Source organism: Adiantum capillus-veneris, chromosome 7, assembly GCF_014529385.1.
Source record: "Adiantum capillus-veneris isolate H3 chromosome 7, ASM1452938v2, whole genome shotgun sequence".
Taxonomy (NCBI): domain Eukaryota; kingdom Viridiplantae; phylum Streptophyta; class Polypodiopsida; order Polypodiales; family Pteridaceae; genus Adiantum; species Adiantum capillus-veneris.
Window position 1 is genome coordinate 146,794,960 of NC_140937.1, and position 22,850 is coordinate 146,817,809.

The following is a 22,850-nucleotide window of genomic DNA, read 5'->3' on the forward strand; positions in this document are numbered from 1 at the left end:
TAAATGTGCCAGAATATTTAGAATGTATAAGAAATTTTTGCAAGGGTTGGGAGGGTTGTGCATTTGCGATGCTCACTTAGCTTACGAGAAGCTAGAGAAGGGAGGCTTGGAGGGCTTGTTGCAACAAGGAGTGGACGTGGCCGATGCGTAGTAGCTTTGGTGGTGGAAGATCGAGGAGATGGCATAATTGTTGGCAGGACAGAGGTTCGCCATGGAGGGAGACACCTGGATGTTCCTCCCTCGAGCTTGCTATCCTCCTTTTCTCCTCACCCTTGTTTTTTTATCTTTGGGTGATGCCCTTTCTCTTTGCATAGGAAGGGGAGAGGCCCCCCTCCTGGCATGATTCGCTTTCAATTCGATTTGGTGGCTAGCCATCTGCTAAAGGCTCGTGGTTTTGATGATTTCCATTTTGGCTCCTTGCTCGGTTTGGTTTGCCTTGGCTGTTGATGGCATGGTCGTGCCTGGTGACAACAAGTGGGGCCATGATGGCACCTCACCCTCTTCGGCTCTTCTATGGTTGGTGATGGAGGCTTGGATTCCCGCCATAAGCAACAAGTATGCTCTCTGGTAGCTTTTGGTCATGTTTTATGTTAAATTGTTGAGAAATGTGTTGGGTGTAGGGCCCGTGTGAAGTTCTAGATGTTGCTTTTGTTATTGAATATGGTGTTGTGGTGAGCTTTGATGCCATTGCTTAGTGTGAGCATGGCTTGCTTTGTTAATTTTTTTGGTTTTAATTTATTTTTCACTCACACTTTGCGAGTTTTTTCACCCAAAAAAAAAAGTTTTACATCTAGAACAATAAACAAAAAGTAAAGGTACATGTGGCACTTTACAATTATTAACTTTCTAGTAAGAATTTAAGTGAGATGTCGCTTTGTCGAAGGGAGGAAATAACAAGCAAAGTCAGAGGGAGATTGAAAATGGTAGTTGGAGACGAGAGAGTGACCTGAGGGTTGGCAAAAGGGGTTAAGTCACAAAGCTAGGAGAAGAAGATTGCCTTTTTTTTTTTTTGTCCTCGTGTTACACGCAACAAATAGCTTGCAGGTGAAATGGCTCAACCCGAAGATTTCTCTCTCGCTTGTTGATGTGGTGAGATCAAGGTTGCTCATTGCGTGGTACTTATTTGACACGTGTCCAGTTTGAATTGCTAAGTTGAAGTGGGATATACAAAGATCTGATTTAACGAGAGTAGAAAGAACGAGTTTGACCCCATGATGTGAAGAATTGATAAAGGGCTTTTCTATTTAAGGACAAAAGAATTCATCTCACTAAATTGTTTTATTATTCTCTATACTTATTAAATCTATCTTTTCTTATAAAAAACCATTAAAATATTCTTTTGTTTAAATTATTAATGTATCTTTTTATTTTATTATTTTTATTACATATTTCACAAAATGTGAAAATTATTTAATTTTTTAATTATATGATATCATATGTCTATTAGACCTACCTTTTCCTATGGAAACGTTAAAATTTTATTTTGTATAATTTTTCTACTATATTATATCATATGCCTATTAGACCTACCTTTTGCTACAAAAAGATTTAAATTTTCTTTTGTTTTAATTTGTCAATGGGTCCCTTTAATGTTTTTATTACATATAATTCTTTCACAAAATGTGAGAATTACCAAATTTTGGACTACACAAGTAGTCCTTAGTAAAGGATTGAATTTTGGGTGCATCTATGAATCATTGGATAAAGCTTGCGGATTAGTGCCACATGGCAAGCTAATGATAATAGCTTTCTTTTATTATTATTTTCGGCCCTTGTGCGAGGGTGTTGACATTTGTGTACCTTTGTCTTTAAAGACGGGTCAAACATTATTTTTATGCTTTTGGAATATATTGTAATCTAAATACTTCATTGTTACACTTTTTTTTCAAAAAACATAATATTTTATTATGATACCACATATTTAAAAATACTAGTGCTACTTTCTATCAAACATTATTTTTATGCTTTTGGAATATATTGTATTCTAAATACTTCATTGTTACACATATTTGCAAAAAACCTAATATTTTATTATGATACCACCTGTGTAAAAATACTAGTGTCGCTTTCTATTTTTATCTCTCACAAAGAAGCTTTTTATCATGAAATTATTCTCAATAACATTATGTAGGCTATAGTGAATTTTCACTTTTTTTAATTTTATTGTATCTTATGTCTATTACACCTACCTTTTTCTATGAAAACATTAATTTTAAAAATAAAATTGGTAATGGCTCCCTTTATTTATTTTACTTACTTTTCATTTTATTTTGTTTTAGAAATCCAATATGAGCCTTTCAACTTGTTGTTTAAGTGGGGCCCTCTTTAATATATAAACCATTTGTGATTATGTGTGTATAATGGATAATAATTTATTATATTGAAATACAAAAAATGACGTGATTGTAAGCACTCATTCATACCCGCTTCTCATGACTCTCATCTCCTCTAACGATGGGTCTTACTATTAGTAGGCTTTAGTGACTTTTCACCTTGTTTTTAGAAGTACCAAAACATTTGCACCTACTTCTCGCCTATGTTTTGGCATGCTGGCATGCCAAAAACTTAAGTTAGAAACAAAACTACTTAGCACGTTTGCCTAAAATAGCTTGAAAGGTTGGAAAAAGAAGTGATCTAGGCATTCTTTTTTTTTCAAAACATAATGGCATACAATTGCATAGTGCATATTGGGTCTACGTTGCTTCATTAAGTGGAATCTAGATATATTCAGTTCCGTTCCCTACTTCCCAAAGGAAAAAGGAAGTTGGCACCCCCTTCTGTTCTACTGCCTCTGCTCTCGGCGCCTTGCATCCATCCTTCTTGATCGCAAGCTACTTGTTGTCCACTCACGACCTCTTGTGAGCCCTGCCAACTCCATGCAGCCCTGCAACCTCGTGACGTACGTTGAACTGCTCTCCCCCCAGGTCGCTCCCCACCTCACCCCTCGCCCACTATTCGTCCCCAATCCGGTTGCCTGTAGGGCTTTCCCTTCTCGATCTGCACACCAACCGCTTGTCAATCCACTGCTTCACCTGCTTTGAGCATTCCCCTGTCCCCCTCCCCTGCGTGGCTTGATATGACATGCGCCATGCCAACTGGCTCGGGCATTCGTCTGCCCCCCTCCCTTGGCGGGTGCTCGTATCTGCGCTCACACACTCCACATGGCTTTGCATGACTCTCTCACAGAGAGATTCCACTGAAGCAAAATGAATTCACCATATGGTTTGCGTTGTGCCTCAAAGAGGCCCGTGTCGCTCCTATCCGCCCTCACTCTAGACGGTTCTCCATGATTCACCTGGTCCATAATCATACTTCCATTTCTGTCTCGTCTAAGAGCTGTCCGTCTCTCTCTCTCCAATGTCCTTTGTATCGTGGAAGAAAGACAGAGTTTCTCACAAAGTAAGCTCCATCCATGGCCTCTATACTGTCGTCGTTACCACTATCCTATTGTGCCGCCCGAGAGATAGAGAGAGAGAGAGAGAGAGAGAGAGAGAGAGAGAGAGAGAGAACTATCGCTCCGTCCTGCAGACTTGTCCTCTAAGCAACATCTCCCACTCAAAAGAAAAATCGTTGGCTGTGATGTCCTTGCTGGTCATCCCCTGGAGCATCAACTTCTTGGCATGCTCCTTGCTACGCGCTCAGCAAGACACGCTTCCCCTTGTGTATAGCTGGGAGCTGCTTATACCCCCCCCCCCCCCCCAACACCCATTCCACAGCTGGCATTCACCCTTCCATTCACGTCTGGAAGACAACTTTTTCTTAAAACTGAATCACTTGTGGAGCTAGTCCCCCTTAATTAATCATTTGTCCCCCTCTCTCTCCTCCACGTGCCTTCCACCCCTTTTTTTCCTCCTCAAGCTTATGTGAGAATCTTCTTAGATTCTAATTAATTCACCTACTTCCCAAAATTGGCACAGCCTATTGGCACGCTAAAACTTAAGCTAGAAAGAAAATTACTTAGCAAGTTTGCTTAAAATATCTTAAACTATTGGAAAAAGAAGTGATATATGGGATTGCATTAAATAGAATAATCATCCATTGTTTAAGAAGGCCTCCTTACTTTTGCAAGTGCGGCCATGGTTTTGCTTCTTACGTCTTGCTTGCAAGGGATTCGGAGCGAGGAGGGATCGTGTCTGTGGTAAGAGGCGTTAGGTCGATAGCCCCGGTCTCGGATTCGTGCAACGGAACTTGTGCCTAAATGGCAAGGGACAATCCCAATGGGGGACTCTTGGTTGCTCTCCCAGTACGGCTTCTTCGCACTCTGCAACCCCTCTTATTTTTGGCTATAGGGGAGACCTCCCCACCTACCTCTCCCTAGGGAGGCAATGGAGGTCGGCATTTGGTTGGGGATTTGTTGGCGGTTTCTTCTATCATTGTTGCGTGTTGGTAGTTCTCCCTGGTTGACAGGCAAGTCAAGGGTGAGTGTGACCTTTTGCTTGGTGGCACCGGCTGGCTTCTGATTTGCATGGTTTGAGGCTAGGTTTGGGATTCTTCTGCGAGGTTCTGTTGTGGCTAGTCCCATATTTTGGTGGAGGCTCCTATGTGGCCGGTGATGGAGCTACGAGCTCCCCCCTTCTTGCAACAATTTGAAAAATTAGTTTGGAGAGAGAGAGAGAGAGAGAGAGAGAGAGAGAGAGAGAGAGAGAGAGAGAGAGAGATTTCATTGACACCCTCAAAGGTCATCTGGGACCAAAAGAAACAAATCATGTGGGGTGCGTGGAGCTCATCTATGACTCTTGAAGCTCAAGAATTGTGGAAATAAGCATCACCATTGAGAGTCCACATAGTGGTTGGGAGAGGAGGAGTCTGTGTAAGGAGAGCTCATAGCTAAAAATGTAGGGAAAGCAAGCTTTAATGTGATAAAAAATTAATCACTCAAGAAGGATACGATACTCTTACTCGTGAACGTTTTGGGGACATAAGGTGCATAGTCAATTAGAGTCCTCATCGGTGCCCCAACACCTAGTCTTGCATTGTTTATATGCCCAAGTCCATCCCCTTGGCTATGATCTATAATAAGGCCTCTACATTAGGGGAAGTTTGATGTCTTGAATTCGCCCTGTATGAAATGGCAGAGAGAGAAAATACTTTTCATTTTTAAAAAAATGAACAAGGAATTTTAAAACTCAAAATTGGAGACAAACCTTTATATTTTTACTCGATGCACGGGATTTACTTTTCTGGGCCCACATGTAGTTTCGTTTTCTCTTGGGAATGTTTCCCTTTCCCCAAATTCTTCCTCCCAATGCATCATTTTTCTCTTTTAGTCCAAATTTCAAATTTCCCTGTGCTCATTCTATCCTTTCTCTACACCTTTCTCTTCATCTTTCTCTGCACCATATCCAAATCATCATCTTCCTCACATCATCTCCATGAATCCTTGCTCAGAGATACCTTTGGTTGTAATTATTTTGCACACAACACACAAAAAATGTGCTCCCAACACACGTATGCACACATGGTGTTAATGCAAGTATGAAGAAAGGGAGATGTGTGTGAAGAGCTTGACTCAATGTACGTGCGTGCACACACACACACACACACACACACACGGATTTGAGCATTGATCTACAAATCTCTCCTACATCTCCACCATCTTTGGAGATAGAGAGCTCGTGTGAGCTTCAAAGAGGGAGTTTGTGTATCACACACACACACACACACACACACACACACACACACACACACACACACACACACACACACATGGATCGGCATCGACACAGGATTTTCTTTGACCTCGAAGTTTCTCGGCTTTTTGACGAGTTACCCTACGTCTCAGTTAGCGTCAGTTTTTTCTGCAGCTCTCTGACGAGCGGTTTCTTCTCGGAGGTGGCACTTCCATACGATGGTGGAGGCATGGGATTGATGGTTCAAAATCAACATCAACATGCCACTGTTCTACTCTCAAACATGAGCACATAGGAGTTCACTCTTTTGATTGGTCTCTTGAGAGACACGGATTCTTGGGCACACAGTGGCTTGGAGAAGTAGATTTTTTCTACATCATAGGTGGAGAGATTTGGAGCATCGATCGTTGACAAACATCATTTTTGCCAAAGCGTAGTAGTCAATACTAACATTTATAGGTGGCTTTACATTACGTATCTTCACAACGATAGTGGTCATGTATGACTATGTGGTTTAATTCAAAAAGATTGATACAAAGGATTTGTATGGTTTTTGTCATGTATGACCTATGCCGATATGATTGACCTTTCCATAGCACACGTGAAAAATTCACAGGTTATGGCTAGGCAGCCGAAAAGTGGTCAAAAAATGGCCGCTTGTTTGGTCAAATGGCCGGTGGTCGGAAGTCAATGGTTGATGGCCAGGTGGCCGATTTTAAACGCGAACTTGTCTTCTCAAGGGCGGCCACACATGGGTAGATTGGAGGGTCCGATTTGGACTTGTCTACATAAGGGCTGCTACACACAGCTTCCTCTCATGAGAGAGGGTAGCCCTTTTGGCCTATAAAAGGAGGCCATTTCTACACACGTTTTGGAGTGTGAAGTTGATGCAACAAGGTGGGTGTGAGCTGGTGAGAGTGAAGCAAGGCGAGAGCTATATTAAGGGTATAATCCCTTTGTATCCTACTTCTTGTTTGAAGTACTAAAGCCATTGAGTGGCTGCTTTCCTCTGGATGTAGCCCATATTGGGTGAACGACGTAAATTGTGCTCTCTTTCTCTCTCTCTCTCTCTCTCTCTCTCTCTCTCTCTCTCTCTCTCTCTCTCTACTCTATAATCTCTCGTGTGTGAAAATTATCTCTCTCATTAAGTAAGCTACTCAAATATCTATTTAGCTACATTCTATTTTCTAACAACTGGTATCAGAGCAAGGTTTGCTCATAGCTAAAGTATCTCAAGGAAAGGATTCCTTGAATTGAGTGTGAGTAATGGCGGGGGAAGGGAAGCTCAAGATCAAGAAGTTCAATGGCAAAAACTACCAACATTGGAAGATGCAGATTAAAGACTATCTCTATCAGAAGGACCTCTATTTTCCACTAGGCGGTCTTGCAAAGAAGCCCGCAATGATGGAAGATGAATCATAGATCGTCCTTGACCAAAAGGCACTGGGAACAATCTGCTTAAGCTTAGCGTCAACGGTGGCCTTCAATGTTTCAAAGATGAAGACCATGGAGGACTTGATGAAGTCACTTGACGGCCTCTACGAGAAAACATCGGCATTCAATAAGGTATTTCTCATAAAGCGCTTATTCAATCTAAAGATGGTAGAGAATGGTTCAGTTGCAGAACAGCTAAATGACTTTAACACCAACATAACTCAACTTCGATCGGTGAAAATAAATTTTGATGATGAAGTGCGATCTCTCCTTATACTATTGTCTCTCCCGAATAGTTGGGAGAGTCTTGTGATGGCTGTAAGTAATTTTATCTCTGGCACAAATACTGGGTGTTCTCCTAAGGCAGGAAATGCGAAGGAGAAGCACAGGAGAATCATCAAGTACTGCACTGTCAGTGGAAACAAGAGGAAGGCCTAAGGAGAGGTTCAAAAACCAAAAGGGTCGTGATCGCTCATGGCGGAGCAAGTCACGCACAAAGTCAGTTCTTAAATGTTGGAATTGCGGCAAGAAGGTCCATGTCAAGAAGAGAGGTTCAAAAACCAAAAGGGTTGTTATTGTTCAAGGCGGAGCACGTCACGCACAAAGTCAGTTCTTCAATGTTGGAATTGCGGCAAGAAGGGCCACGTCAAGACGGATTGATGTCGTCTCAAGACAACAAGCCAACATCGGAGGCCAATGTGGCAAGTAAAGTAGAGCAAGATGCTCTAATTCTCTCATTAGACAATGTGTCTAATTTCTGGATAGTAGATTCCGGGGCTTCATTCCATGCGACACCACACATTACACCAAAAGTAATTTTGGGTATGTATACTTGGAAGATGATGAAGCTTGTGAAATTGTCGGTAAAGGTACAGTTTGTGTCAAAACTGCTAACAAAAATGAATGGAAGCTTAAAGATGTTAGGCATGTTCCTTCTCTTTGCAAGAATTTAATCTCTACAGGACAGTTGGACGATGAAGGTCACAGCATTGCATTCGGAAAAAAACGGTGGAAGATCTCAAAGGGATCTTTGGTGGTCTCCAAAGGAGAAAAGGTTGGTACACTTTACTTGTGTACTGCCAGCTCGCAATCTTCAACTTGTGCAGCAACTATATAAGTTGGCAGTGCGGTGTGGCACTATCGGCTTGGGCATATAAGTACCAAAGGAATGCAAATCCTTCAAACAAAAAGGCTTCTACCAAGTTTAAAAGAAGTGGACTTAGGAGTTCTGTGAAGATTGTGTATATGGAAAACAAAAGAGGGTAAAATTTCAAAAGTCAAGAAATGAAAGAAAAAATAAAAGACTTGAGTTGGTTCATTCTGATGTTTGGGGTCCTGCAAGTACATCATCACTTGATGGCTCATTGTACTATGTAACATTCATAGACGATGCAACTAGGAAAACGTGGGTTTATGTAGTGAAAAATAAATCCAATGTGTTTTCCGTATTTCAAAGGTGGAAAGCCTTTGTGGAGAATGAAACAGGTCCCAAGGTTAAATGCCTTAGATCCAACAATGGAGGCGAATATCACAGCCAAGCTTTTGAAATCTTTTGTGCTAGCAATGGCATTCGGAGGCAAAAGACAACCCCAAGGACACCTCAACAAAATGGGATTTCGAAAATGATGAACATGACAATCATGAAGCGAGCATGAAGCATGCAACTACATGCAGGCTACTACTTGAACTTTTGGCAGAAGCAATAAGTACGTCCGTGTACTTAATTAACCGGTCACCCTCAACGGCATTGGGGGGGGGAGTTCCAGAGGAGGCGTGGACAGGTAAACCAGTGAACTATTCATTTCTCAAAGTGTTTGTGTGCGAGGCTTTCGTGCACATAGATAGAAGCCCAAGGTCAAAGCTAGATGCAAAGTCCAAAAAGTGTTTCTTCATTGGCTATGGAGAAGGTGACTTTGGGTATCGCCTATGGAATCCTGAAGATGGTAAAATTTGTAGGAGTAGGGATGTAATTTTTAACGAACAAAATATGTACAAAGATTACTTGGAAAGAAAACAAACAAAAGAAACAGGTGATGAGTACATGGAGCTTTACGAGGGTGAAGACTCAAGGAGTGCAAACGGTGACAACGTACAACAACGTCAACCAAATGAGGAGCCTCAACCTATTCCCCAAAGATCTACAAGAACAAGTAGACCTCTAGAAAGGTTTATTCCTTCCTTCAACCATCTCTTGATCTTAAATTCTGGAGAGTCGGAATCATACGAGGAAGCTATGTAGCACGAATCCAAAGAAGAATGGATAAAGAGTATGCAAGTGGAGATGGACTCATTACATCGCAACCAAACATGGGAGTTGGTTGAGTTGCCTAAATGTAAGCGGGCACTTCAAAACAAATGGGTGTACAAGTTGAAGGAAGAAGAAGGTGGGAAGAAAAGGTACAAGTCTAAGCTTATGGTAAAAGGATTTTCTCAAAAGAAAGGTATTGCCTTCAATGAAATATTTTCTCCTGTTGTAAAAATAAACTCAATTAGACTTGTCTTAAGTCTTGTGGCTGCTCATGATTTAAATCTTGAGCAAATGGATGTAAATACGGCATTCCCTCACGGTGACTTAGAGGAGGAAATTTATATGCTTCAACCAAAGGGGTATGAAGTAAAAGGTAAGGAGAAAATGGTTTGCAGATTAAAGCAAATCTTGTATGGTTTAAAGCAAGCATCAAGACCACTAGTGGTACTTGAATTTCGATGGATGGATGTTGGATCATGGGTTCACAAGATGCAACTCAGATCACTGTGTCTACACAGAATTTGGGAGATGGGAAGCTCATCATCCTAATGTTGTATGTTGATGACATGTTGATTGCAAGTGCTAACATGCAGGACATCAAAGACCTAAAAGAGGAGTTATCTAAATCCTTTTCAATGAAAGAGTTAGGTGCTGCAAAGAGGATACTTGGTATGAAGATATCAAGGGACAGGACGAAGAAGACAATAAAGTTGTCTCAAGAGGATTACATCAAGAAGGTATTAGAAAGGTTTGCAATGCAAAAACGGTTTCTACACCTTTGGCTGGTCACTTTAAACTAACCAAGGATATGTGTCTAAAGCCACAAGAAGAGATAGCCTATATGACTAGAGTTTTATATGCTGCAACGGTAGGTTCTCTTATATATGCTATGGTCTGGACAAGGCCAGACATTGCACACGCACAGTGGGAGTTGTAAGTAGGTTCATGGACAACCCAGGTAAAGAGCACTGGCAAGCTGTGAAGTGGATACTTAGGTATCTGAAAGGGACAACAACAAATGCTTTGTATTTTGGAAGAACTGATATTTTTCTAGAAGGGTATGTTAATGCAGATATATCATGTGACAAAGATACTCGAAGGAGTACTACTGGTCATGTCTTCACGATTAGAGGCACAACAGTAAGCTAGGCTTCAAAGCTGCAGAAAGTGGTCTCACTTTCTACCACAAAAGCAGAGTATGTAGCAATGACAGAGGCAAGCAAAGAAATTATGTGGCTTCACAAATTCTTAGAAGATCTTGGATTCAAACAAGACAATTGTGTCTTGTACAGTGATAGCCAAAGTGTTATCCATCTTGCAAAGAAATTAGCCTTTCATTCAAGGAAAAAGCACATTGAGGTGAGATATCACTTCATATGCACTCTTTGGAAGAGGGACATGTAAAGCTAGGAAAGGTGCATACAAGTGAAAACCTGTTTTGCAGACATTTTTACAAAGGTGGTCAACAAGGAGATGTTGAGCTTCTGCTCATCTTCAATCGGGATTCAAGGATAAGAGGCCAGGATGGAAAGCAGTCACACATTTGGTGTGGACATCAGTCTCCAAGTGGGAGATTGTTAAGTATGGAGCCTGATTTACACCTTGTAATTTTTTGTATTAAAAACACACATTTGTAAGGCCCCCTTATGAGGAGAATCCATCGTGCATGAAGAAAAATCACTCGTCGGAAACCAAAATTTTCACGGCCAGTCTAGAGCCGGAATATTATGGTCGAAAAGTGGTCGAAAAACAGCCGATAGTTTGTCGGTTGGCCGGTGGCCGGTAGTCAATGGCCGATGGTTGAAAGTCAATGGTTGGTGATCGATGGCCGAATTCAATGACCAGTGACCAATTTAAAGGCGGACTTGTCTTCTCAAGGGCGGCCACACATGGACGGATTGGAGGGTCCGATTTGGACTTGTCTACGCAAGGGTGGCTACACACGGTTGTCTCTCATGAGAGAGGGCAGTCCTTTTGGCCTATAAAAGGAGGCCATTTCTACACACATATTGAAGTGTGAAGTTGATGCAACAAGGTGGGTGTGAGGTGATGAGAGTGAAGCAAGGCGGGAGCTCTATTAAGGGCATAATCCCTTTTGTATCCTAGAGTTTTGTTTGAAGTACTAAAGCCATTGAGTGGCTACTTTCCCGTGGATGCATTCCACATTGGGTGAACCATGTAAACATGTGCTCTCTCTCTCTCTATAATCTCTCATGTGTGAAAATTATCTCTCTCCATTAAGTAAGCTACTCAAGTATCTATTTAGTTACGTCCTATTTCTTAACAGTATAGACACAATGATAGGACTCAAAGTGCAATGATTTATTAGAAAATAGCGTCTATAGGCTTAGTGCTTTGCAATCATTGGCTAGGAGGTTGAATCCTCTTTCTATTGGACCAGGATACCATATATCTTTTCCTAAGTGGCTAGAGGGCTTTCCCATATGGAGCCACAAGTTGGGCTTACCCTAACAATTGCCCCCTTAAGCCAAACTTGGGTTTTTCCAAAGACTTCATGTGTTTTTGATTCATGTGTTCATTTCATGGTGCAGTCCTAGGCTAAGATGATTCATATACATAATACATCATGGCGGTTCTCACTGGATCTAGCACATCATGGTTCTCAATTGGATACATTGTGGCAATTCTTAGTGGATTCAGTGACCATGGTTCAATGTCCCATGATACATCATAGCGGTTCTCTACCGCATTGATCGCTATGGTTCACAAGTGGGATTTAGTAGGTTCATTAGTGACCTAGGGCTTTTACATCATTAGTGACCTAGGACTTAGTAGGTTCATTAGTGACCTAGGGCTTTTACATCATTCGTGTCATGGGTTTTAATTCATAAGTGAAGGGCTGTCAATGTTGTCCCCTTAATTGTTGATCTTTGTCTTGATCTCTATGTCGTTGATGTTATTTATTGCAGACTTCATCTTCATGTTTTCATCATTTTGTTTCTTCATTTCATTGGTCCAAAATGTCAAGGGTATGACATGTGGCTAAAGGTGTAAAGCACATATTTGTGATTCTTGTGTGTGTAATCATAATGATGGGTTGTCTTACCACGAAGGACTCCTTTGGGTAGTGTCTAGAACCCTTGCTTATGTGCATAGTGCCCTTGTGCACGTGTAGTACATACATTTTGTCATGTACATGCATTTTCGTGCTCATATTCTTGAAAAAGATTAGGCTTGTGGCAGTGTACCCAAAATAAAATTAAAAGGCTTGATAGCCTATGAGCATGAGGCTCACAAGAATGTAGCCTGGGTGCTTTACTTGATGAAGGGCTTCTAAATCTTTAGGCAAGGGAGATAGTGCGGGAACAATCTCTAAGTTAGAGGCTTTTAGAATAGGACTGATGCTAAGAGTAAAGCAAAAGTGGATGATTCTAAGATGGTTGAAAAGCTCCCAAAAGGGTGGCTAAGACGCGTGTTTCACCAGTGTCAAAACACTATGTGCCTGCTTTAGATGGAAAAAGTGGGGGGCAATGTGCATCTACCTCGCATGATAACAAAATGATGGTTAAAGTGTGGGATAGAGTGGTTCGCTCATACAAAGATGCTTTGATTAGTCATGTATTTGCACCATTGAATATGCACTTCCCTTCTTCGTAAGGAATGCATATGGATACTTTGTTGTTGGTTGTTGGCATGGATGCAGATGTGCAATAGGCACTACTTCTTGATGGCCCCTTACTGTTGCTCTCTTGTAAATATTGTGATGCATTCTCCTCTTAGATGTTTTGCAAACAATGTGTGTGGGTTGTGCAATCACGTCGATAAGTAGAAGCTGACCTCGCATTCTGTACATATACATAAAGCAGATATTGTAGTTTTATAGGAACATAATCAACATGAATTCGCAAGTCGATCTTCATATTTTGTGGGATTTTGGATTGTTTATACTAGCACTGGTAGTTATTCCGGTGTTTTGATGATGGTGCGACATGAATTGCAGCCAATATTGGCACACAAATGACCCTAAGGGGCGATGGATGGTTTTTCAATCTCTTGTTCAAGGGAAGGTTTTGGAAGTTTTTGGGATCTATGCCTATACTGCTTCCACCCAAAGAAGCCACCTTTGGCAAGATCTAACCAAATACCCTTGGCGATTGCATGCATTTTGGTATGTATTGTCAGTGCGCCTGCAAACACTGACAATACATATGGTCATTCACATATGTTGAGTTATGACCTCGCTTCTTGTGATAATATGGTCAGTGATGTGGGTATTTTTAGATTTTTGGGCCCTCACCAACTCTACAAACAGAGGTTACACTTTTCCTCATGATGTGCACTCAAGATATCAAGCACGGTTGGATCGCTGGTATATTCAGCAGTACGGGATGTTTGCATGTACCATGAGGGTTGATTGTTCCTTTACATTGTCTAATCACTTCCCTCTTTGGCTGCTTATTTATTTTGGTGCATCTTTTGTTGAGGCTCCTCTTCCTCGTAAACGGTTATTGCATATCAATAATGCATATTTTTCGCACAAAGATTTCCAAAATATGGTTGTAGTGATTCCTCCTCTTGAGGCTCATATGTTTTTTGATGTGGATGTAGCGTGGTATTGTTTTGTTATGTGTATCCAGGCGGTCATACAAGACTATGGTACTTGGTATATGCAACGGCAAAGAGGCAAGGTGGAAGCACATAAGGAAATATGCCAAGAGTTGGAAACTCTTGCGAACTCTAAACAGCTCGCTACCTTTGAGCAAGAGACCTTATGTGTTGCTAAAGTCTTTTTGATGCATAATAACAAGCAAAAACTGGACAAATGGAAAGTCAACAAATCACGGCAATATACTCTGATGGATAAAGGTTGCTCATCAAAACAATTGTTTATAAGCATTTGTATCATTCGTGAAAATCTATGACCATTAAAAGAGTGAAGGATAATGCCGTACAATGTATTAATAATAAAATATATAATTAGCACATTGCATGGTGGCTCGTTTTAAGCAAGTGTTTGCAGCTCCTGAAACTCCTTTGCAAGAGGTCTTGCAAGCTAGACAATTGCTCTTATTGTATGTACATCCTATTATGAATGTGGACGATGCAGATACACTTGTATCGAAGCTAAACTGTGTAGTAGTCTATTCCATCTTGGTTGTTGAAAATCCCATGTGTGGGATGTTCTAACGGTTGAGTTTTTCCTCCGCTTTTGGGATCCCTAAAACAGCCTCTAGTTTTCATACAAACCATGCATGGACTACGCAATCTTTGCCACGATCGTGAAAATAAGGTCTAGTGAAGTTGTTACCTGAGCAAGAACTTTGTGAATCCTTGTCTAATTGGAAGCCTATTACTCTTATGCATGTCATTTACAAATTGATGTCGAAAATGAATCCCACACGGATTAAAGATCACTTGTTTTCCGGAATACATGCCTCTCAATATGGATTTGTTCCTCGCAAGAAAATCATGGATAATCTTGCTAATGCTTTCATCGACATGGAGTATGCAAAGTATACTGGCCAAGATGTGCTCATCATGCAAGTTGATATAGAGAAAGCATTTGATATTGTTCAATGGGACTTTATTGCACAGATCATGGCGAGCTTAGGGTTTTGATTGAAAATGCATTGTGTGGTCTACTTTCTCTATGAACGTAATCAATCTTCTATAATAATTGATGGTGAGCTTACACAGTCATGGAATCTTGGTTGTTCAATTAGGCAAGGGTGTCCGTTGAGTGCCATGCTATATGCTAATGCCACTCAGCTTTAGTTGGACTCCTTGATGACATCTGGTTGATTATATGGATTGGAATTACCTTCTTGTAATCATTTTGTGGCACAAGCATATGCGGATGATTCCATGTTTTAGCGTAGAAATCATCCAAATGATGTTCGTTGTATCATGGATGCCTTGCACATTTATGGGTTGGTTGTTGGGCTTCATGTGAACTTCTGAAAATCCAAGCTTTTGTCATTACACCAAAAGGAATGGCATTATATATTATGGCCAGGTGAAATGGTAAAGTTTGATTAGATAGTGAGGCATCAATACTAAATGTTTGGATTAGGTTGAGCAAAAAAATAGATCCAAATTACAGTATTGGAAATTGTCTACCTGGCCGTTACATGTGCAGCTCAGAATAGTGCACTCCATCTTGATAGCATATATGCAGTTTTTCTTACCATTTTGACATTGTCCAGTTCGCCAACTTCGTGCCTTGATGTCTCGGATCTTGGATCATTTTTGGTCTACTTCCTCTCATAAAAAGGGGTTGTGATTGCTTGCTATGGATAACCTATGTACTCCAAAGACGTGTGGTGGTTTCAATATCCTACATTTATGTTCACATGTTATTGCAAGGAAGGCCACATTGTTATTGGTAATGATAGAACAAAAGCAGCCCTTGAACGTTGATGTTTGTTCTTTTGTGCTCTCATGCGGTTTCTACAGCTGCCTTTGGCCATTGGCAACCTTCTTACTGGGATGTTTTTTTTGAAGCTACCCTTGCTTCTAGTCTGGTAGCAAATTGGAAACAAGTCACAAAGCAGTTGTCATGGCATGGTAGGGTGCTGAGAGTGGCAATTTTCTTAGACTTGAGGTTTGAATTGGAGTTTGATTTTTAATAAAAATTTTGTTCAACGAGCTCCAAGGCAGGCATACTTTCTCTCCCAAAAAGGTGTCCATGCAATATCGGATGTTGTAGATGTTGATGGGCAAGTACGATAAGCGGCTCTTACTTTTGGTCTTGGAATGCATTACAGAAATACATGGTAGCTCATCAAAGACATTATTGATTCTAGATCTCCCATTTCGCCACTTGTTGTGGAGGATCAACTTTGTGATTGGTATTATGCAAGATCTTTGATTCTCTCTTTTACTGTAAGAAAGGTATATTGTCATTTACAATCATCTCTCTGGCTATTAACATTGTAATAAGGCATGGCATATGGATAACGGTATTCTATGGTGGCGCAAAAGAGTTATGAAATTATGGCATGCTAAAGTTCCATTGAAAGAGCAATTGTTCTTGTGGAGATGTATTATTGGGGTTCTCCCAAGTGGTAAATTTCTTTGCTCAAAAGGAGTGATTTCCTTGAGATGCGTTTGATGTGGTGCGAAAAATGAGAATATTCCACATTTGTTGTGGTTATGTTCTCACAACAGCGGTTTGTGGATTACATCTCTCCATGCCTTGATTCGTTTTACTAGGGTACAGCTAGGCCGATACTTCTAATTTTTAGAGTGCTTCTGTTGCATCGGCCGTATGCGTACTTTTTCGATTGGATTACATTCTAAGTGCTTTGGACATTTTGGAAAGCACGTAATTATCTCATGTTCTAGAAGGTTCATGTGGATTTTGTTTCTCTCTTCAAAACTTCCCTTCGCCAATCTCTTACATTTGCTAGGATTTGGATGATCTCTCTCCTCTTCACTATGAGCTCTACTTTGACTGTTTTTTATTTACATGTAATGTTTCCCATGGGTTTTCCTCACCTTGAGATTTCCCATTAGTAAATTAAATGATATTATTTTTTAAAAAAAATGTGTGTTATTGTATTAAACTAGATACATATACACAAAAGAACATAACGTTCAAAAACCAATTGGCTTTAATTGATTAGGCAAAGATTTGTACACAAATGACTCAGTCTTTGATTCATCTAAGTTCAACATAGTGAGAATGAGGCATCATTCTAATGATAGGCTTCAAAGAACCTATCATTTGTTGTCCAACTTAAAAATTATTAGACTAGCTACCGTCCTAAATAGTACTTAAAAATATAAAAGTATATGCAAAACTTAAGTATTTTCACTTCTTTCCAAATTGCAGTGTCCAAGCAAAAACTTGCAAACTCTAAGTAGTTCACACATGCTTTTGAAAGTACTTCTTTACAGTACTTTATTTAAAAAAATCCGAGGTAATTTCCAATTTTTTCTGAGTTAAAGTATCCCTGTCAAAACCGCAACATGTAAGTACAAATTCAAAGTGATTAGAGAAGCTTTGTATTGTAACTACAATCATGTTTGTATGGATCAAAGCCCTTCAAATAGTGGAACCAAAGCCTCAGTTTTCAAGAACCATCAAAAACCATATTTCCAAAAATCCAAAGTGGAATTCCTCCAAGGCTCAGCATGCTTGAACAAAATTGTCATGCCACAAGATGATTTCAAGCCAGGAAAAAAACCATTATATTGTTTGTCACGAGCCAGCATCAACTTGAGTCAAGGATCTTACACATGAAGCAAGCAAAAAAAGTACCATTGAAAATTCAACTAAAAAAGGAAAAATATTGTATCTAGCTAGTGTAAGCATTTATAAAGAATTTCCCTTAGAATCTAAGTAAGAGTTGAGGCATCAACCATAGAGAAAGTTGGCCCCTATCTGGTGAGCCATTCTGCTCAGACGACAAGCCAAGTGAAGTGGGAAAGGAAGAAAAAACTTCTGCCTAGGACTGCTAGTCTAAAGAGAAGAACATCACTTTACCCTTATCCATTGAGTAATGAAGCCAGCGGGCCTCTAGCGATTTATGAATCAAACTTGGGTGATTCTATGAAGAAAGCATGCCAGAAAACAAAGTCTTTGTATAACTAGATGTCCCAACTAAACAGAGCATAGCAAAACCAGCTGCCATTACTTCAGAAATCCCAGAAAAGACCAAACTTAAACCAATGGAGTTGGCCATTCTGATCAGTTATGCTAAGAAAAACTCAAACTCCTCCAATCTGACCATCCTCCAGGTTTTTATAGCACAATCATTAACTAGACATTAATATCAGTACTCAATCACTATGATGATAGCTTGAGTCTTGAACAAAATATAACATCCGTGAATCGAAAGCCTCCGCACTAATCTCCTAGGCAGCAGGGGAAGTAAATTAATGCAGAGCCAAGCCAGTTTCCTCTCTCTCTCTCTCTCTCTCTCTCTCTCTCTCTCTCTGAAATAAACAAACCTAGGTTCAGGTCATGGCAAGCCCATCAGTACAAGGGTTAGTAATAGAGAAGTTTCCCCTAGATTTTATGTAAAAGCAACACCCCAAGTAGTGCAGTGGTTATCAATGCCATCAATAATTAATGTTAGTAGAGCAAAACCCCATTCAGCCTGCAGTCCAGCACCCAAAAGGGTCAAAGAAATCCTCATGATTAGCACTCCCGACAATCATCAAGTGTTTTAGCACCCATCCAAGTTATAAAACCAGTATAAGGTCAATTTGAACCAAAAACAAAAACTGTTAAGAGTCAAAGGAATATGCAGTGGGAACCTTATGCAGTACATTTGATTGCCGGAAAAAAACATCCTCATTTATCCAGTTAGAGTTATCTTAGAAGCATCATCAAGTTTGAGCCCCTTTTTTTTCTTTTCAGGCCAAATTTTTTAACAAAGAAGTAAACCTCTAACCAAAGGTAGTGGGCATGATTCCTCCTTTATTCATTTCCACCATTTACTAGAGTATTAAGAAAAACATCCACCAGATCAATCATGTCAAAAAACAGCCAACCCATCATGAGCTAGTATATTTTCAGAAGCAGCATAAACCCTCAGTAGCACAACTAGGATCAAATCTAATTCAGATTGCAGACAACAATAGGCATCCGCTACATGAGTATCAAAAAAAGTCATTCAGTAAGATTAATCAGTCAAGCCTTTTTAAAGTACGAGCCCAATAAAAAATCGTGAGCCAAAAAGGATCCATAAGCACCATAAAAACCTAGTAGCACATCAATATAAGCCTAGTTGAACATGTAAGCCCAAGTCCAAGTGAAGGAAATAACCCTCACATTAAATGATGTCCAATGATAGAGAAAGTCTGCTTCACCAGGTTTAACAAATTTCATTTGCAAAACAGGACAACAAACCCAATGCCCAACTTAATCACTCTTTTAAACCAAATCCACAACCACTTTCTCAGCTTGCAGAAAGGCAGAAAGTAGAAAGAACCAAAGTCTACATGACGGAAGAAGGGGTAATGGTGTGGCATGAAGTAGCACAAAGCACATCAGCATGATGCTTGATAGGTATGGCCACACCTGGCGCGCACAATTTAACAAGTTGGCATTCACCTCCACAAAGTCCAGTCAAACCAAGCTTATTCAATATGTACCTGCCAACAGAGAGAGTATGAGTCTACAATCACTATAAGAGTGTGAAGCCCATTCCATCAAGACAAAGCATAAATAGCCATACATCACATATGCTGACTAGAAATATGTGTGTGTGGGTGTGTGTGTGTGTGTGTGTGTGTGTGTGTGTGTGTGTGTGTGTGTGTGTGTGGATTTGAAACCCAAACCAAATAAGGAAGTGAAATCCAGTACCTGAATGATTTGGCAAGAGCTTGTCAGCCTACAATAGGACCTTCAATCAATGCGCTATCGGTACAAGGCAAGGCAAGGGGTCATCATTCCTGGCTTGCATGTCTGAGCAACTCTCCATCCTGAGAGGGAAGCGTGTCGGCAAGGAGCAAGGTGTATTGAAAGTCGGCATCGGGCCCGATGCATCAGCTTATTAGGTAAGCATGGTTACGGCTCGACAGAAGCATGCCAAGAAGGGAAGATCATTTTTTAACTTAAAGGGCAGTCCATTCAAAATTAGAACTAGGTAAATTAGCACCAAGAGGTGAGTCACCCAAGGTGGGGCTAAAGCAAGGTGGCCAATTCCAACCCGTCAAGGTCGGGAGTCGGGGGGCAGTCAATCTACGCCCTCCATCTACTGCACATTCTTCTGCGGAATGTGGTATTGCAGGGCTTGGATGCACGCCATGTCAGCATACGAAATTTACCCAGCCGTCGGACGATGAGGGACCTCCAACTCAGCAGGCGGAATGTGTTGAGTTGCTACCACATCAGCGCCAGGAATTTGAAACTGTCGCTAAACTGTCTGGCCAATCGCGTGCGTCGTTACCTGCTCTTAGTCTGCTCAGGCTTCACTGCAAGCCCCCCTCCTCCCGACTCTCGACGGCCGAGAAAGGACTCTTAGTGTCCTTTCCCTACACCGTCAAGTTTCCAACCGGTCAAGTAAAATGATTACACCCAATTACAAGACAAGATTCCAAAAGCTCTTAGAGCCAAGGAAGGGATAAGCTCACCTATCACAATTACATCCAATAAGGGATTTATAAGGTATAAACTCACGGTAGACATCCTCTAAACACTATATTCAACAGGTCCATTACGCATAACTAAAGCCACAATTATTCATTGATAAGAAGTGCAAGGTATAGACTCAAGGTACTCACCCACAAGACAAGATATCTACTTGCTACATCAATAGCTCAAGAGTATGTGTGTAGGTAGATGAAGCAGTCAACGACAGACGAAGTGACTGTGTGTGTGTGTGTGTGTGTGTGTGTGTGTGTGTGTGTGTGTGTGTGTGTGTGTGAGAGAGAGAGAGAGAGAGAGAGAATGTAATGTTACATTAACGTCTTCAAAAGGCCAAAATGACCTATAAGACCAAAGTGATACAATCCTTGTGGATCCAATCCAATGTGTGGGTACCAAAAAAAAAAAACGAATTAGTGTGGGAGGAAAGCAGACGCATTGTACATGGTATAATCCGAGACGCATTGTATAGGATATAATCCGAGTGTATATGTAAAAGAGTGAGACAAAGATAGAGAGATGCAGAAAATCAAATTGAGTGTGTGCGTGAGAGAGAGAGAGAGAGAGAGAGAGAGAGAGAGAGAGAGAGAGATTATTATCATCATTGGATGTCAAATATGACCTATGGGAGCAAAGATTCATCACAATATGACCTATGCGAGCAAAGATTCATGTGATGCACTATGTATGGGGCTGTTAAGTCATTTTCAAAGCTCCAGGATTGTCATGATGAGAGTCAGATTTGAGACCCCACAATGTGATGATGAGTGTCACATTTGAGAGCCCACACTTGGCTAGGAGAGGAAAGTGTGTAGGTTTAAGTCGTGGGTGAAAATGTGGAGGAAGCAAGTTCGAATGTGAGCACTCTAGTGGTGTACGGTATTCAGATGTCGTGAAGTCTTCCTTGAGAGGCCCAAGCAATGCCTTCAAAGGCTTAACTAGTGCCTCAAGGTTGCGAATTCAAACCCCGGGTCAAGCAATCTTGAGGCACCAACCTTTGTTGATGCTGCTCGAGCTCACGAGCAAGACAAACTCAAGGTAATTAACTTGTAACTTACATTTTTCATGAAGATTTCACGCAATCTGAGTACCACAAACCACTAGAGTGCTCAGCATTTGCTCACAACAGAATTCGCTTCCCTTAGCAATCGATCACTTGAGACCTGCGCAATCTCCTCTCCCACCAAAGAGTGTGAGCTCTCAATTGCAACTCTCATTGCCACAATGTTAAAGCATCACATGTCCCTTCAATCCCGTAGGTCGAATTTGACCTTCAATGTTAATAATAAATCTTCTTCTTCTTCTTCTTCTCTCTCTCTCTCTCTCTCTCTCTCTCTCTCTCACACACACACAAGCGCGCACACAATCTCATTCCATGATACATCTCCTTTTCCCCACACAGATCGATTCATTTCTACATATCTATTGTTCTCTCTTGACACATGCTTCACTTTGTGTCTGCATCTCTCTCTCTCAGATTGCGGTATCATGATTAGATTCTGAAAATTGGGCACTGAATCCTAATTTTTGAATGCATCTCCCTCTCTCTCTCATACAATTGCCCATGATTTTCCAAGCGATGCTAGAGCTGTAACCTCTCTCTCAGTCTCTCTCTCTCTCCAATATGAAGAGTCGTGAGGTTTTAACACTAGCAAAATTGTGCATGGTTTTAGTCAAACCCTGGATTAAAGATTCGAAATAGGTTTTAGCTACTGGAGGTCTAAGCCTGCAAAATCTCTACAAGTCACGACTCAGTAGCTCCTAGTTCTGTTGCAATTGAAGTCAACAACCTGCTCAATCTGGGGAATTTGGGGATCAAGCTATTAGAGGCTCTACTCCTGGAAATTGGGCAGCAGCCCTAGAAACTTGAAATTTGAGGAGATGACAGCAATGTAGATGTACGTATTCTGACAATCGACTCTTAAAGAAAGCAAAAGAAGATTTGATGAAGAGAGAATAGTCTAAAGAAATTAAGAGTTCATTTCTAGGGCTAATAATTTGCCTATCTCCATGGTCCCGATCCTTGTCCATGCAAAACTGTAGGTACAATATAAATTCCAATGTATCTATATATATCTGTGACCTTCATGGAAAACTGAAGACCTACACCTCCGGGTGGCCTTCAAAGTGTGGAGGCCAATAATACTTGGCTTGCCCTTTCCAATGTGCAACTCCAAGAGAGTAGCGAGAGTTGATCAGAAGGTTGAGACGGCAACCTTCAATTTTCAGGGTTGGTTGTGGCCCCCAAGAATTGCTGGACAGTACTCCAAAATCTTAGCAAGACTTGATCATCTATTTTGAAAGGGCTTTAGAACGTAGGAAATCTCATTTAAGCTGTTCTATTACATCTCATTACCACACAAGATTGTCAAGCAGAGCATTTTGAAGAATGTGGGGCGGTAATCACCCATGCTCCTTGCAGACACACACATCTACGAGTAAGTGTTGGGTAACACCACACATACCCCCCCCCCCC

The 22,850-nt window shown here is 40.9% G+C and overlaps 1 long non-coding RNA gene across 1 annotated transcript; it reads right to left on the reverse strand.

Annotated features, from left to right (window-relative positions):
* Positions 1-18,955: 18,955 nt before the first annotated feature.
* On the reverse strand, positions 18,956-22,833 carry LOC147454769 (uncharacterized). Its single transcript, XR_015188675.1, has 2 exons — positions 19,592-22,833; positions 18,956-19,380 (listed from the first exon to the last, which is right to left on the reverse strand). It is a non-coding gene; the product is annotated as an uncharacterized LOC147454769 (long non-coding RNA).
* Positions 22,834-22,850: the final 17 nt, after the last annotated feature.